Source organism: Salmo salar, unplaced genomic scaffold (genome assembly GCF_905237065.1).
Source record: "Salmo salar unplaced genomic scaffold, Ssal_v3.1, whole genome shotgun sequence".
NCBI lineage: Eukaryota > Metazoa > Chordata > Actinopteri > Salmoniformes > Salmonidae > Salmo > Salmo salar.
The window spans coordinates 53,473-72,500 of record NW_025550630.1 but is presented as its reverse complement, the minus strand read 5'-3'; the positions used below and the strand labels follow the sequence as shown (position 1 = coordinate 72,500).

Below are 19,028 nucleotides of genomic sequence, written 5' to 3'. Positions count from 1 at the left end.
GGAAAAAAATTGTGTTTTAGCCTGAATCAAGTAGCACTGGGACTTTCCCTACGAGCACACCACTGGGTTTAAACTGTTGGGGCTAGGGGGCAGTATTTTCACGGCCGGATAAAAAACATACCCGATTTAAACTGGTTACTACTCTTGCCCAGAAATGAGAATATGCATATAATTAGTAGATTTGGATAGACAACACGCTAAAGTTTCTAAAACTGTTTGAATGGTGTCTGTGAGTATAACAGAACTCATACGGCAGACCAAAACCTGAGAAGATTCCATGCAGGAAGTGCCGTGTCTGACAATTTGTTGTCCTTCTGTTGCATCTCTATCGACATTACAGCATCTGTGCTGTTACGTGACACTTTCTAAGGCTTCCATTGGCTCTCTAAAGCGTTCAGAAAGCGGAATGACGTGTCTCCTGTCTCTGGGTAAAGTACAGCAGCAGAGTTTGTAAGTGGCCTGCCTGGGGACAGTGAGACTGAGATGCGCGTTCACGAGACTTCTCCATTTTTTTTCTTTCAGCCATTGAATGAATACAACGTTGTCCGGTTGGAATATTATCGCTATTTTACGAGAAAAATAGCATAAACATTTATTTTAAACAGCGTTTGACATGCTTCTAAGTACGGTAATGGAATATTTAGAATGTTTTTGTCACGAAATGCGCTCGCGCGTTACCCTTCAGATAGTGACCTGAACGCACGAACAAAACGGAGGTATTTGGATATAACTATGGATTATTTGGAACCAAAACAACATTTGTTGTTGAAGTAGAAGTTCTGGGAGTGCATTCTGAAGAAGAACAGCAAAGGTAATCCAATTTTTCTAATAGTAATTCTGAGTTTAGGTTGCCCGAAACTTGGTGGGTGTCAAATTAGCTAGCCTGTGATGGCCGAGCTATGTACTCAGAATATTGCAAAATGTGCTTTTCGCCGAAAAGCTATTTTAAAATCTGACATAGCGTTTGCATAAAGGAGTTCTGTATCTATAATTCTTAAAATAATTGTTATGTATTTTGTCAATGTTTATCATGAGTAATTTAGTAAATTCACCGGAGGTTTGCGGGGGGGTATGCTAGTTCTGAACATCACATGCTAATGTAAAAAGCTGGTTTTTGATATAAATATGAACTTGATTGAACAAAACATGCATGTATTGCATAACATAATGTCCTAGGAGAGTCATCTGATGAAGATCAAAGGTTAGTGCTGCATTTAGCTGTGTTTTTGGTTTTTGTGACATATATGCTTGCTTTGAAAATGGCTGTATGGTTATTTCTGGCTGGCTGTAAAGCCTTTTTGAAATCGGACAATGTGGTTAGATTAACGAGAGTCTTGTCTTTAAAATGGCGTAAAATAGTCATATGTTTGAGAAATTGAAGTTATAGCATTTTGAGGTATTTGTATTTCGCGCCACGCGATTCCACTGGCTGTTGACTAGAGTGGGACGCTAACGTCCCACTGGCCCAGAGGTTAATGGTTAGGAAGAATCGAATCAAAAATGTCCTGCCTTATATGGTCAGTCATCACTGCTATAATGACTCTGGGGTCAGAGGGTCTGCTGCATGGAGTTACCACTCAGCCTGGGACGCACAGACCACTCAGCCTGGGACGCACAGACCACTCAGCCTGGGACGCACAGACCACTCAGCCTGGGACGCACAGACCACTCAGCCTGGGACGCACAGACCACTCAGCCTGGGACGCACAGACCACTCAGCCTGGGACGCACAGACCACTCAGCCTGGGACGCACAGACCACTCAGCCTGGGACGCACAGACCACTCAGCCTGGGACGCACAGACCACTCAGCCTGGGACGCACAGACCACTCAGCCTGGGACGCACAGACCACTCAGCCTGGGACGCACAGACCACTCAGCCTGGGACGCACAGACCACTCAGCCTGGGACGCACAGACCACTCAGCCTGGGACGTACAGACCACCCACAGTTTGAGGAACACAGCACCATACAACCATAGGATTTTTCACTGAGACACTTCTACACGGACTTCCACTGGACTCTCTCTTCAAATGTGTTCCCTTCACAGAACTAGACAATTCTAACCACGTCCAACATATACGGGCTGGTTTCCCGGACATACAGTTGAAGTCGGAAGTTTACATACACCTTAGCCAAAAACATTTCAACTCAGTTTTTCCACAATTCCTGACATTTAATCCTAGTAAGAATTCACTGTCTTAGGTCAGTTAGGATCACCACTTTATTTTAAGAATGTGAAATGTCAGAATAATAGTAGAGAGAATGATTTATTTCAGCTTTTATTTATTTCATCACATTCCCAGTGGGTCAGAAGTTTACATACACTCAATTAGTATTTGCTAGCATTGCCTTTAAATTGTTTAACTTGGGTCAAACATTTCAGGTAGCCTTCCACAAGCTTCCCACAAAAAAGTTCTTCCTGACAGAGCTGGTGTAACTGAGTCAGGTTTGTAGGCCTCCTTGCTCGCACACGCTTTTTCAGTTCTGCCCACAAATGTTCTATGGGATTGAGGTCAGGGCTTTGTGATGGCCACTCCAATACCTTGACTTTGTTGTCCTTAAGCCATTTTGCCACAACTTTGGAACTATGCTTGGGGTCATTGTCCATTTGGAAGACCCATTTGCGACCAAGTTTTAACTTCCTGACTGATGTCTTGAGATGTTGCTTCAATATATCCACATCATTTTCATTCCTCATGATGCCATCTATTTTGTGAAGTGCACCAGTCCCTCCTGCAGCAAAGCACCCCCACAACATGATGCTGCCACCCCCGTGCTTCACAGTTGGGATGGTGTTCTTCGGCTTGCAAGCCTCCCCCTTTTTCCTCCAAACATAACGATGGTCATTATGGCCAAACAGTTCTATTTTTGTTTCATCAGACCAGAGGACATTTCCCCCAAAAAGTACGATCTTTGTCCCCATGTGCAGTTGCAAACCGTAGACTGGCTTTTTTATGGCGGTTTTGGAGCAGTGGCTTCTTCCTTGCTGAGCGGCCTTTCAGGTTATGTCGAAATAGGACTCGTTTTACTGTGGATATAGATACTTTTGCACCTGTTTCCTCCAGCATCTTCACAAGGTCCTTTACTGTTGTTCTGGGATTGATTAGCACTTTTCGTACCAAAGTATGTTCATCTCTAGGAGACAGAACGCGTCTCCTTCCTGAGCGGTATGACGGCTGCGTGGCCCCATGGTGTTTATACTTAAGTACTATTGTTTGTACAGATGAACGTGGTACCTTCAGGCGTTTGGGAATTGCTCCCAAGGATGAACCAGACTTGTGGAGGTCTACAATTTTTTTTTTCTGAGGTCTTGGCTGATTTCTTTTGATTTTCCCATGATGTCAAGCAAAGAGGCACTGAGTTTGAAGGTAGGCCTTGAAATACATCGACAGGTTCACCTCCAATTGACTCAAATGATGTTAATTAGCCTATCAGAAGCTTCTAAAGCCATGACATCATTTTCTGGAATTTTCCAAGCTGTTTATAAGACACAGTCAAGCTAATGTATGTAAACTTCTGAACCCACTGGAATTGTGATACAGTGAATTATAAGTCAAATCATCTGTCTGTAAATCAACTGTTGGAAAAATTACTTTGTGTCATGCAGAAAGTAGATGTCCTAACCGACTTGCCAAAACTATAGTTTGTTAACAAGAAATTTGTTGAGTGGTTGAAAAAACTAGTTTTAATGACTCCAACCTAAGTGTAGGTAAACTTCCCGACTTCAACTGTAGATTAAAAACTCGTGGACCAAAAAATATGGGACTAAAAAAGGACATCAAAATGAAGTTCTCTGTAGTCCAGGAATGGGGATTAATCCGGGAAACTGGCCCTAAAAGTTGTAGTGTGAAGATGATCCTACAGTCCAAAGAGAGAAGTACGCCAGCTCCCAGATCTAAAACTATTACATACACATCAACTAAAACAGATTGGAACCAACATCCCATTTTCCCTAACCGCAACGACAAACTCCTCTAAACCCCGAAACCCAATGTAAGCTCAACCAAGCGTAATACAGGACCCCTAACCCCCTTAAATATAACGGAAGGCCCTTAACCCCTAAAACCCCAATGCAGATTCCCTTTAACTCGATGTAATCTGTAAGACTGCAGTAAAATGGAGCGAAGAGCAGGCCCGCTGTCCGGATGGCCTCTGGGAGAAGGATTAGTCTGTAGCGAAGAGCATCCGGTACACCATGTATTGATCACGACTTCAGTGGCGTCTCTCTCTCTCTCTCTCTCTCTCTCTCTCTCTCTCTCTCTCTCTCTCTCTCTCTCTCTCTCTCTCTCTCTCTCTCTCTCTCTCTCTCTCTCTCTCTCTCTCTCTCTCTCTCTCTCTCTCTCTCTCTCTCTCTCTCTCTCTCTCTCTCTCTCTCTCTCTCTCTCTCTCTCTCTCTCTCTCTCTCTCTCTCTCTCTCTCTCTCTCTCTCTCTCTCTCTCTCTCTCTCTCTCTCTCTCTCTCTCTCTCTCTCTCTCTCTCTCTCTCTCTCTCCCTCCTCCCTCCCTCCCTCCCTCCCTGTCTGTCTGAGGAGAGAGCAGTAACCATAACCACAGTCTACTGTAAGTCTGACCACGATGAACACACCTCCTTCAACACACCGGCTTACTAAAAAAACCCTCTGAGTCATTACCAGGAAACTAAAGAGACACACTTCACCATCGGTGGCCATCTGTAGATTTAGATTTATTTATTATTTCCACTTTTATTAAAAGGAGAAAACTCTATTGAGAACTAATGATCATGTACAATAAGGAGACCTGGCCGTGAGGCATAACATTACAACAGTAAAAACAGGACAATACCACCACAGACGACGCATCAATAAGGACCTGGCCGTGAGGCATAACATTACAACAGTAAAAACAGGACAATACCACCACAGACGACGCATCAATAAGGACCTGGCCGTGAGGCATAACATTACAACAGGACAATACCACCACAGACGACGCATCAATAAGGACCTGGCCGTGTGGCATAACATTACAACAGGACAATACCACCACAGACGACGCATCAATAAGGACCTGGCCGTGAGGCATAACATTACAACAGGACAATACCACCACAGACGACGCATCAATAAGGACCTGGCCGTGAGGCATAACATTACAACAGGACAATACCACCACAGACGACGCATCAATAAGGACCTGGCCGTGAGGCATAACATTACAACAGGACAATACCACCACAGACGACGCATCAATAAGGACCTGGCCGTGAGGCATAACATTACAACAGGACAATACCACCACAGACAACGCATCAATAAGGACCTGGCCGTGAGGCATAACATTACAACAGGACAATACCACCACAGACGACGCATCAATAAGGACCTGGCCGTGAGGCATAACATTACAACAGGACAATACCACCACAGACGACGCATCAATAAGGACCTGGCCGTGAGGCATAACATTACAACAGGACAATACCACCACAGACGACGCATCAATAAGGACCTGGCCGTGAGGCATAACATTACAACAGGACAATACCACCACAGACGACGCATCAATAAGGACCTGGCCGTGAGGCATAACATTACAACAGGACAATACCACCACAGACGATGCATCAATAAGGACCTGGCCGTGAGGCATAACATTACAACAGGCCAATACCACCACAGACGATGCATCAATAAGGACCTGGCCGTGAGACATAACATTACAACAGTAAAAACAGGACAATACCACCACAGACGATGCATCAATAAGGACCTGGCCGTGAGGCATAACATTACAACAGGACAATACCACCACAGACGATGCATCAATAAGGACCTGGCCGTGTGGCATAACATTACAACAGTAAAAACAGGACAATACCACCACAGACGATGCATCAATAAGGACCTGGCCGTGAGGCATAACATTACAGCAGGACAATACCACCACAGACGACACATCAATAAGGACCTGGCCGTGAGACATAACATTACAACAGGACAATACCACCACAGACGACGCATCAATAAGGACCTGGCCGTGAGGCATAACATTACAACAGGACAATACCACCACAGACGACGCATCAATAAGGACCTGGCCGTGTGGCATAACATTACAACAGGACAATACCACCACAGACGACGCATCAATAAGGACCTGGCCGTGAGGCATAACATTACAACAGGACAATACCACCACAGACGACGCATCAATAAGGACCTGGCCGTGAGGCATAACATTACAACAGGACAATACCACCACAGACGACGCATCAATAAGGACCTGGCCGTGAGGCATAACATTACAACAGTAAAAACAGGACAATACCACCACAGACGACGCATCAATAAGGACCTGGCCGTGAGGCATAACATTACAACAGGACAATATCACCACAGACGACGCATCAATAAGGACCTGGCCGTGAGGCATAACATTACAACAGGACAATACCACCACAGACGACGCATCAATAAGGACCTGGCCGTGAGGCATAACATTACAACAGGACAATACCACCACAGACGACGCATCAATAAGGACCAGGCCGTGAGGCATAACATTACAACAGGACAATACCACCACAGACGACGCATCAATAAGGACCTGGCCGTGTGGCATAACATTACAACAGGACAATACCACCACAGACGACGCATCAATAAGGACCTGGCCGTGTGGCATAACATTACAACAGGACAATACCACCACAGACGACGCATCAATAAGGACCAGGCCGTGAGGCATAACATTACAGCAGGACAATACCACCACAGACGATGCATCAATAAGGACCTGGCCGTGAGGCATAACATTACAACAGGACAATACCACCACAGACGACGCATCAATAAGGACCTGGCCGTGAGGCATAACATTACAACAGGACAATACCACCACAGACGACGCATCAATAAGTTGTTTTGTGTAGAAGAGTCTGCTAAACGGACAGATATTATGAATTGGAAAAGACATCTATTTAACTTCAACCGAGTCTAGACTACAAACCTTAACAGCAGAGAAAGTACTACAGTACTCCTCCTCTGGGGGTCCTAACAGAGTAGTACTGTAGTACTAACAGAGTAGTACTGTAGTACTAACAGAGTAGTACTGTAGTACTAACAGAGGAGTACTGTAGTACTAACAGAGGAGTACTGTAGTACTAACAGAGGAGTACTGTAGTACTAACAGAGTAGTACTGTAGTACTAACAGAGTACTGTAGTACTAACAGAGTACTGTAGTACTAACAGAGTACCCCCAGAGGAGTACTGTAGTACTAACAGAGGAGTACTGTAGTACTAACAGAGGAGTACTGTAGTACTCCCAGAGGAGTACTGTAGTACTAACAGAGGAGTACTGTAGTACTAACAGAGGAGTACTGTAGTACTAACAGAGGACCCCCGGCCTGAAGTCAACTCTCATTTTCACTCAATGAGTGAGTGTGTGTGTGTGTGTGTGTCTCCATATAAACACATCAGCTTCTTCCCTCACATCACTGCAGGGAAAGGGACAGGGCTAGGGACAGGGTTAGGGTCAGGGACAGGGCTAGGGACAGGGCTAGGGACAGGAACAGGGCTAGGGACAGGGCTAGGGACAGGGCTAGGGACAGGGCTAGGGACAGGGCTAGGGACAGGGCTAGGGACAGGGCTAGGGACAGGGCCAGGGACAGGGCCAGGGACAGGGCTAGGGACAGGGTCAGGGACAGGGCCAGGGCTAGGGACAGGGCTAGGGACAGGGTCAGGGACAGGGCCAGGGCTAGGGCCAGGACAGGGTTAGGGACAGGGACAGGGCCAGGGACAGGGCTAGGGACAGGGCTAGGGCCAGGGACAGGGCTAGGGACAGGGACAGGGCTAGGGACAGGGCTAGGGACAGGGCTAGGGACAGGGCTAGGGACAAGGCCAGGGACAGGGCCAGGACAGGGTTAGGGACAGGACAGGGTTAGGGACAGGACAGGGTTAGGGACAGGGTTAGGGACAGGGCCAGGGACAGGGACAGGGATAGGGACAGGGTCAGGGACAGGGCTAGGGCCAGGACAGGGTTAGGGACAGGGTTAGGGACAGGGTTAGGGACAGGGTTAGGGACAGGGTTAGGGACAGAGACAGGGCCAGGGACAGGGACAGCTTGATGCCCTGACTCACAACCTGAGGTATAAACTCTAAAACACGTCACTGCAGCGGCAGAACAGGCCAGAGGATCAGGGACAAGTCAGTAGCTAAAAGGGGTTGAAAATTAAACAATACAAAATGTCTAAACTGCATTTCTTCTCTCCTCCTCCTCCTCCTCCTCCTCCTCCTCTCTCCTGAAGAAGAGGCCCAGCCCTCCTCCCCTCTCCTCCCCTGCCCTGCTTGCTGATCAGACGGCTTCATGCTGAGGAATCTCTGTAAGCCATTTGCTCTCCGCAAGCTGCCGAATCAAAGGAAAGATTTCCGGACGGCATTTGAACAGAGATTATCCAGTCTGGGCGATCTGATTACAAACTGCCACAGCCTGCTGTATTTTACCAGCTCCACTTCTCCCTTTGTGGACCCAGCTTCACAGAGGAGAACACGGACAGTCAGTCAGCTTCACAGAGGAGAACACGGACAGTCAGTCAGCTTCACAGAGGAGGAGAACACGGACAGTCAGTCAGCTTCACAGAGGAGGAGAACACGGACAGTCAGTCAGCTTCACAGAGGAGAACACGGACAGTCAGTCAGCTTCACAGAGGAAAACACGGACAGTCAGTCAGCTTCACAGAGGAGAACACGGACAGTCAGTCAGCTTCACAGAGGAGGAGAACGTGGAGACAGTCAGTCAGCTTCACAGAGAACATGTGTTAACACCAGTGTCCGTCCCCCCAACAGGGAAATGGTCCATCAACAGGAAGACAGGAGGAGAAAACACAATCTACGACTACGTCCTAAATAGCACCCTATTCCCTGGTTTTAGTGCACTACTTTAGACCAGTCAGACGTTGGTACTAAAAATGTACACACTCACTACTACTGTAAGTCTCTGTGTATAAGAGCATCTGCTAAAAATGACTACATAGTAAATTGATAGTGTAGAAACAGTAGAGTGTGGTTGTTCTGTCCCAGACAGACAGGAGGGAGGGAGGGAGGGAGGGAGGGAGGGGAGGAGAGAGGGAGAGAGGGAGGGAGAGAGGGAGAGAGAGAGGAGAGAGAGAGGGAGGAGAGAGGGAGGGAGGGAGGGAGGGAGGGAGGGAGGGAGGGAGGGAGGGAGGGAGGGAGGGAGGGAGGGAGGGAGGGAGGGAGGGAGGGAGGGAGGGAGAGAGAGGGAGGGAGGGAGGGAGGGAGGGAGGAGAGAGAGAGAGGGAGGGAGGGAGGGAGGGAGAGAGGGGAGGAGAGAGAGGGAGAGAGGGAGGGAGGGAGAGAGGGGAGGAGAGAGAGAGAGGGAGGGAGGGAGGGAGGGAGGGAGAGAGGGAGGGAGGGAGGGAGGGAGGGAGGGAGGGAGGGAGGGAGGGAGGGAGGGAGGGAGGGAGGAGGAGAGAGGGAGAGAGGGAGAGAGGGAGAGAGAGAGGAGAGAGGGAGGAGAGAGAGGGGAGGAGAGAGAGAGGGAGGAGGGAGAGAGGAGAGAGGGAGAGAGGGAGAGAGGGAGGGAGGGAGGGAGGGAGGGAGGGAGGGAGGGAGGGAGGGAGGGAGGGAGGGGAGGAGAGAGAGGGAGGGAGGGAGGGAGAGAGGGGAGGAGAGAGAGAGAGGGAGGGAGGGAGGGAGGGAGAGAGGGAGGCAGGGAGAGAGGGGAGGAGGGAGGGAGGGAGGGAGGGGAGGGGAGGGGAGGGGAGCAGCACTTAAACCCCAGCCAGCCCAGCCAGGCTCATATACAATATCTCTGGTCTCTGGTGGGGTAATCACTGGGTCTGTGGGTGGAACTCCTGGGTGGGGAAACCACAGCTGGTAGAAATGGTAGCATCCATTCAGAAGAGCAGAGTTTCTGGTATGAAGCGATGGCAGGCTTAGACATCAGGGCAGTTAAAGGTTACAAACCATACTACTGTTTAAAAACTCTACACTCCTGGATAATGAGGCTTTAAGCCCTTTTTTTTAAAATAACAAAACGCATGACAGTATGAAGTATATTTCAGTAGTTTATCAGGACATCCACTACATTAATAACAGTTTATATATATATAAAGGACATGTTGAGTTGAGGATCTTCTATAGAAGAACAGAGTCTAGTGGAATAACAGCTAGTTAGAAAGAACAAGGTTCTCGGTGAACGAGCGTCCTAATTGACGTTATTACCCATAATTCAGGAGCAGGGATGATGTGTGACGGAGGGAGAGAGGCACTAGAAATAGTTTGGAAGGAATCTTTAATTCTGCTGCAGAAGAAAGGCCTGGTGGTGAACGGGAGGGGAGGGGAGGAGAGGCTGGAGGGGAGGGGAGGCTGGAGGGGAGGAGAGGAGAGGCTGGAGGGGAGGAGAGGCTGGAGGGGAGGAGAGGGGAGGCTGGAGGGGAGGAGAGGCTGGAGGGGAGGAGAGGCTGGAGGGGAGGCTGGAGGGGAGGAGAGGCTGGAGGGGAGGAGAGGGGAAGGCTGGAGAGGAGGAGAGGGGAGGGGAGGCTGGAGAGGAGGAGAGGGGAGGGGAGGCTGGAGGGGAGGAGAGGGGAGGGGAGGCTGGAGGGGAGGAGAGGGGTGGCTGGAGGGGAGGGGAGGCTGGAGGGGAGGAGAGGGGAGGGGAGGCTGGTGGGCTGGAGGGGAGGCTGGAGGGGAGGAGAGGGGAGGAGAGGCTGGAGGGGAGGAGAGGGGAGGCTGGAGGGGAGTAGAGGGGAGGCTGGAGGGGAGGAGAGGGGAGGCTGGAGGGGAGGAGAGGGGAGGCTGGAGGAAAGGGGAGTAGAGGGGAGGCTGGAGGGGAGGAGAGGGGAGGCTGGAGGGGAGGAGAGGGGAGGCTGGGAGGGGAGGGGAGGCTGGAGGGGAGGCTGGAGGGGAGGAGAGGCTGGAGGGGAGGAGAGGGGAGGCTGGAGGGGAGGAGAGGGGAGGCTGGGAGGGGAGGGGAGGAGGCACCTCCTCAAATCATCTAGAGAACCACAGCATGAATCAGAACATCCACATCAGGAGTGAATCCACTGACGGCAGTAAAAGTGATGAAGCAGCGAAGTGAAGCCAAACCCAGTCGTATCTCTGTCTCCTAAAAACCAAAAGAAACTCTCTCTCTCTCTGCTAGATGTGAACCGTTTCATTACCAGCTAGTCTGCGTCCACAAAAAAAAACGCCACCCTATTCCCCTCGGTAGGGTCTAGAAAAGTTAGTGCACTAAAATAGGGAATAGGGTGCTCTATGGGACACAGCCCTAGTCTCTTTTTTTATAAAAAAACAGCCACCACCACCACAACATCTCGGGGAATTCTCTGGTCGTCTCTGCAAGATGTTTTGTGATCCGTTTAACTAGAGAGAGTGTTAAGCTTGAAGCCAGATGACAGGGCCTCGTTCTGGGGGTTTTCTCTCTCGGGGGGGAGACACTGAAGGAGCAGTGGCGTTTAGAGCTAAATGTACGGCGGGCATCGTCACACCGCAAAACAGAACGTCTCTCCCACACATACACGACTGAGCCTTCTGAACGCAACCACTTAGACGTTCTCCTCTCCTTCTGAACCAACCACTTGTTAGACGTTCTCCTCTCCTTCTGAACACAACCACTTGGTAGACGTTCTCCTCTCCTTCTGAACCAACCACTTGTTAGACGTTCTCCTCTCCTTCTGAACCAACCACTTGGTAGACGTTCTCCTCTCCTTCTGAACCAACCACTTGATAGACGTTCTCCTCTCCTTCTGAACCAACCACTTGATAGACGTTCTCCTCTCCTTCTGAACGCAACCACTTGGTAGACGTTCTCCTCTCCTTCTGAACACAACCACTTGGTAGACGTTCTCCTCTCCTTCTGAACCAACCACTTGATAGACGTTCTCCTCTCCTTCTGAACACAACCACTTGGTAGACGTTCTCCTCTCCTTCTGAACGCAACCACTTGGTAGACGTTCTCCTCTCCTTCTGAACACAACCACTTAGAAGTGTGACAGTCACCAGATTTCAATCCAACCGTTTCATGCAGATAAAATGCCGGATAAAAACAGGTCGTGACGGGTCTGATGAAAACAGAAAATAAAAGGCGGGATCTTTTTTTTTGTGTGTCGGTAAAATTAATTACGCAAAAAATGTCGGTGGAAATGCTTTCCTGCTCAAATATGGATATAATACCCGTCATATCGACGTAAACTTGGGAGTCGCCCGATGACGTCTGGTCGTCCCACTACGACTCGTTGGGGAAAGCATGCCGTTTATTAGGCTCCAGATGAAAACGAGTCGTGATGAACTTCACAGAGAGGTGAAAGGTCACGGTGACGAGCTAGATGAATATGGATTCGGAAAGTATTCAGACCCGTGACTTTTTTTTGGTTACTTTACAGCCTTATTCTAAAAATGTATTCAATTCTACACACAACACCCCCATAATGACAAAGCAAAAAAAAAGTGTTTTAGAAATGTTTGCCAAAAATGTTTCAAGCTGAAATATCACATTTACATTCAGACCCTTTACTCAGTACTTTGTTGAAGCACCTTTGGCAGCGATTACAGCCTCAAGTCTTCTTGGGTACGACGCTACAAGCTTGGCACACCAGAAATGGTTTGTTGAGATCGGTGTGGAAGAACTTGACTAGCACATAGGCGCTATAAGAGAATGAGCAGACATACAAATATACAGCGGATGGACGGATGGACAGTATCAGTATGAATATATCTACATGAAGAGAGATGAACAGAGTGCAAATGCAGTATAGTGCAGGTATTTAGAGTCTCTAGACCCCAGACCCCCTCTAGAGCCCAGACCCCCTCTAGAGCCCAGACCCCCTCTAGAGCCCAGACCCCCTCTAGAGCACAGACCCCCTCTAGAGCACAGACCCCCTCTAGAGCCCAGACCCCCTCTAGAGCCCAGACCCCCTCTAGAGCCCAGACCCCCTCTAGAGCCCAGACCCCCTCTAGAGCCCAGACCCCCTCTAGACCACAGACCCCTCTAGACCACAGACCCCTCTAGAGCCCAGACCCCTCTAGAGCCCAGACCCCCTGTAGAGCCCAGACCCCCTCTAGAGCCCCCTCTAGACCCCAGACCCCTCTAGAACACAGACCCCCTCTACAACACAAACCCCCTCCTCAAATAAACTCCTTGAACTCTGACAGAATGGACATACACAGAACTACAAATAGCCTACACAGAACTACAAATAGCCTACACAGAACTACAAATAGCCTACACAGAACTACAAATAGCCTACACAGAACTACAAATAGCCTACACAGAACTACAAATAGCCTACACAGAACTACAAATAGCCTACACAGAACTACAAATAGCCTACACAGAACTACAAATAGCCTACACAGAACTACAAATAGCCTACACAGAACTACAAATAGCCTACACAGAACTACAAATAGCCTACACAGAACTACAAATAGCCTACACAGAACTACAAATAGCCTACACAGAACTACAAATAGCCTACACAGAACTACAAATAGCCTACACAGAACTACAAATAGCCTACACAGAACTACAAATAGCTAGTATAGAACTAACAGGACAGCATGTTCCTTCCTTCCTGGTTATTCTAGAAGCCAACCGTTAAGTAGTTCTACTGGTCTAATCTAGCTTGTTGGGCCGTTCCGGCCGTCGGGCTGTTCCGTTCCGGTCGTCGGGCCGTTCCGGTCGTCGGGCCGTTCGGTCGTCGGGCCGTTCCGGTCCAGGTTTCCTTACAGCCTCAGCTTACTCTTCCAACGAACATAGAGTCCTTACCAGGCCTATTAATAACTACGTTTCCCATAATTCCCATAGGAGCCTGGTATGAAAATGGAAAGATTTAAACCTTCCCTTATACATGTAACAACAATAATAATGTCAGGAAGAGTTGGACAAAGACTGGCTTCACAGCGACGTACAACAGAACGAGGTTGATTTGTACATAGACAATGTCTTAGGGCTGACTTAACTTCACATGGGCTCAGCTCAGCAGCATGTCCACACACCCCGACACCTAGAATTCATATAACATGTAGGAACCTGGTAAACACAGTCTACATGCAATAGGACAAATACATCCAAGACATTCACTTCCATCTGGTTTGATCTAGTTTCCTGATAGATCAAAACAACAAAACATGTCGAGATAAAAATAGATTTCTGAATGAATCCAAAAACCCCACATTTTTATATTTTTGGATTTTTGTTGGTTTTAGTCCTGGTTTTAAAATTGTTTCATGACTTTCCAGCAGATATTTGTGCTGTGCATTCCAGCAGTAATCTAGCCATGCTAAGAGAGAAGCAGACATGATTAGAGGAATGGGAGAGGAATCTCAAGACAGTATACGCCAGCTCTTTATAAAATACACACAGAGTCCGCGTCCCTAATGGCCCCCTATTCCCTATATAGTACACTACTGTAGACCAGGGACTTACCCTATTCCCTATATAGTACACTACAGTAGACCAGGGACCAAATGGCCCCCTATTCCCTATATAGTACACTACAGTTGACCAGGGACTCACCCTATTCCCTATATAGTACACTACAGTAGACCAGGGACTCACCCTATTCCCTATATAGTACACTACAGTAGACCAGGGACCAAATGGCCCCCTATTCCCTATATAGTACACTACAGTAGACCAGGACCCACCCTATTCCCTATATAGTACACTACAGTAGACCAGGACCCACCCTATTCCCTATATAGTACACTACAGTAGATCAGGGACCAAATGGCCCCCTATTCCCTATATAGTACACTACAGTAGACCAGGACCCACCCTATTCCCTATATAGTACACTACAGTAGACCAGGGACCAAATGGCCCCCTATTCCCTATATAGTACACTACAGTAGACCAGGACCCAGCCTATTCCCTATATAGTACACTACTGTAGACCAGGACCCACCCTATTCCCTATATAGTACACTACAGTAGACCAGGACCCACCCTATTCCCTATATAGTACACTAGAGTAGACCAGGGACCAAATGGCCCCCTATTCCCTATATAGTACACTACAGTAGACCAGGACACATAGGGGATAGGGTGAACTAGATAGGAGGCCACTGTAACCATACCAACAACGCTGACACAGTCAGACAGGACCAGAGCAACACAAACAAAACTGAACACATCGTTCATGAATGGATTTTCCTGGTTAGCATATTTCCCCAACAGAAGTCCTCATTAAAGCCTATTTTAGCCAATTACACCGTCAACAGGACCCACATTACACTGTCAACAGGAGCTGTAATCTCAGTGGTCCTCAACACCCACATTACACTGTCAACAGGAGCTGTAATCTCAGTGGTCCTCAACACCCACATTACACTGTCAACAGGAGCTGTAATCTCAGTGGTCCTCAACGCCCACATTACACTGTCAACAGGAGCTGTAATCTCAGTGGTCCTCAACGCCCACATTACACTGTCAACAGGAGCTGTAATCTCAGTGGTCCTCAACGCCCACATTACACTGTCAACAGGAGCTGTAATCTCAGTGGTCCTCAACGCTCCACACTACACTGTCAACAGGAGCTGTAATCTCAGTGGTCCTCAACGCTCCACACTACACTGTCAACAGGAGCTGTAATCTCAGTGGTCCTCAACGCCCCACACTACACTGTCAACAGGAGCTGTAATCTCAGAGGTCCTCAACAGCCACACTACACTGTCAACAGGAGCTGTAATCTCAGTGGTCCTCAACACCCACATTACACTGTCAACAGGAGCTGTAATCTCAGTGGTCCTCAACGCTCCACACTACACTGTCAACAGGAGCTGTAATCTCAGTGGTCCTCAACGCTCCACACTACACTGTCAACAGGAGCTGTAATCTCAGTGGTCCTCAACGCCCCACACTACACTGTCAACAGGAGCTGTAATCTCAGAGGTCCTCAACACCCACATTACACTGTCAACAGGAGCTGTAATCTCAGTGGTCCTCAACGCCCACATTACACTGTCAATAGGAGCTGTAATCTCAGTGGTCCTCAACGCTCCACACTCTACCGTCAACAGGAGCTGTAATCTCAGTGGTCCTCAACACCCACATTACACTGTCAACAGGAGCTGTAATCTCAGTGGTCCTCAACACCCACATTACACTGTCAACAGGAGCTGTAATCTCAAAGTGGTCCTCAACGCTCCACACTACACTGTCAACAGGAGCTGTAATCTCAGTGGTCCTCAACACCCACATTACACCGTCAACAGGAGCTGTAATCTCAGTGGTCCTCAACACCCACATTACACCGTCAACAGGAGCTGTAATCTCAGTGGTCCTCAACACCCACATTACACTGTCAACAGGAGCTGTAATCTCAGTGGTCCTCAACACCCACATTACACTGTCAACAGGAGCTGTAATCTCAGTGGTCCTCAACACCCACATTACACTGTCAACAGGATCTGTAATCTCAAAGTGGTCCTCAACACCCACATTACACTGTCAACAGGAGCTGTAATCTCAGTGGTCCTCAACACCCACATTACACTGTCAACAGGAGCTGTAATCTCAGTGGTCCTCAACACCCACACTACACTGTCAACAGGATCTGTAATCTCAGTGGTCCTCAACGCTCCACACTACACTGTCAACAGGAGCTGTAATCTCAGTGGTCCTCAACACCCACATTACACTGTCAACAGGAGCTGTAATCTCAGTGGTCCTCAACACCCACATTACACTGTCAACAGGAGCTGTAATCTCAAAGTGGTCCTCAACGCTCCACACTACACTGTCAACAGGAGCTGTAATCTCAGTGGTCCACAACGCTCCACACTACACTGTCAACAGGAGCTGTAATCTCAGTGGTCCTCAACACCCACATTACACTGTCAACAGGAGCTGTAATCTCAGTGGTCCTCAACACCCACATTACACTGTCAACAGGAGCTGTAATCTCAGTGGTCCTCAACGCCCACATTACACTGTCAACAGGAGCTGTAATCTCAGTGGTCCTCAACGCCCACATTACACTGTCAACAGGAGCTGTAATCTCAGTGGTCCTCAACGCCCACATTACACTGTCAACAGGAGCTGTAATCTCAGTGGTCCTCAACGCTCCACACTACACTGTCAACAGGAGCTGTAATCTCAGTGGTCCTCAACGCTCCACACTACACTGTCAACAGGAGCTGTAATCTCAGTGGTCCTCAACGCCCCACACTACACTGTCAACAGGAGCTGTAATCTCAGAGGTCCTCAACAGCCACACTACACTGTCAACAGGAGCTGTAATCTCAGTGGTCCTCAACACCCACATTACACTGTCAACAGGAGCTGTAATCTCAGTGGTCCTCAACACCCACATTACACCGTCAACAGGAGCTGTAATCTCAGTGGTCCTCAACACCCACATTACACCGTCAACAGGAGCTGTAATCTCAGTGGTCCTCAACACCCACATTACACTGTCAACAGGAGCTGTAATCTCAGTGGTCCTCAACACCCACATTACACTGTCAACAGGAGCTGTAATCTCAGTGGTCCTCAACACCCACATTACACTGTCAACAGGATCTGTAATCTCAAAAGTGGTCCTCAACACCCACATTACACTGTCAACAGGAGCTGTAATCTCAGTGGTCCTCAACACCCACATTACACTGTCAACAGGAGCTGTAATCTCAGTGGTCCTCAACACCCACACTACACTGTCAACAGGATCTGTAATCTCAGTGGTCCTCAACGCTCCACACTACACTGTCAACAGGAGCTGTAATCTCAGTGGTCCTCAACACCCACATTACACTGTCAACAGGAGCTGTAATCTCAGTGGTCCTCAACGCTCCACACTACACTGTCAACAGGAGCTGTAATCTCAGTGGTCCTCAACACCCACATTACACTGTCAACAGGAGCTGTAATCTCAGTGGTCCTCAACGCCCCACACTACACTGTCAACAGGAGCTGTAATCTCAGTGGTCCTCAACGCCCCACATTACACTGTCAACAGGAGCTGTAATCTCAGTGGTCCTCAACGCTCCACACTACACTGTCAACAGGAGCTGTAATCTCAGTGGTCCTCAACACCCACATTACACTGTCAACAGGAGCTGTAATCTCAGTGGTCCTCAACGCTCCACACTACACTGTCAATAGGAGCTGTAATCTCAGTGGTCCTCAACACCCACATTACACTGTCAACAGGAGCTGTAATCTCAGTGGTCCTCAACGCTCCACACTACACTGTCAACAGGAGCTGTAATCTCAGTGGTCCTCAACACCCACATTACACTGTCAACAGGAGCTGTAATCTCAGTGGTCCTCAACACCCACATTACACTGTCAACAGGAGCTGTAATCTCAGTGGTCCTCAACACCCACATTACACTGTCAACAGGAGCTGTAATCTCAGTGGTCCTCAACACCCACATTACACTGTCAACAGGAGCTGTAATCTCAGTGGTCCTCAACACCCACATTACACTGTCAACAGGAGCTGTAATCTCAGTGGTCCTCAACACCCACATTACACTGTCAACAGGAGCTGTAATCTCAGTGGTCCTCAACGCTCCACACTACACTGTCAACAGGAGCTGTAATCTCAGTGGTCCTCAACACATTTCCACGTTCACATGCTAGTGGAAACTATAACTGTCCTCTCGTTCCGTGTTCAGCAAGCAGCAGATGGGCTCTGAGAGGCTATTTCCTAATACTACCCACAGTTCCTCTCTGATTTGCCTCCCGAATACCAACTATTCCCTATTTAGTGCACTACTTTTTGACCGGAACTGAACACTATCTTAGGGAATAGGGTCCCATTTGGGAAGCATCTTCTCTCCATCCATCCATCTGGAGGGAACAGAACAGAAACAATACGAGCTGTAATAAATTACTCAAATCTTTAACAAATCCTTAATGAACTTCCCAACCAAAAAAAAAAAGCAATGAGGATGTTTTTACAGGCCAGTACCGAGCAATTATGAAAACAAACCATATTAATGATATCATTTATCATTTCCACACTTCGGGGGCAAAGCGGACTCTTGGCGCCTGAACACAAAGTTTCTACACACGTATGAAACGAGCCATTTCTA

The 19,028-nt window shown here is 48.3% G+C and overlaps 1 protein-coding gene across 1 annotated transcript in view; it reads right to left on the bottom strand.

Moving 5' to 3' along the window:
- Window positions 1-19,028, bottom strand: part of LOC106590749 (vacuolar protein sorting-associated protein 13B) — a 258,600-nt gene that overhangs the window by 223,948 nt on the left and 15,624 nt on the right. The gene's annotated exons all lie outside the window — the stretch shown is intronic.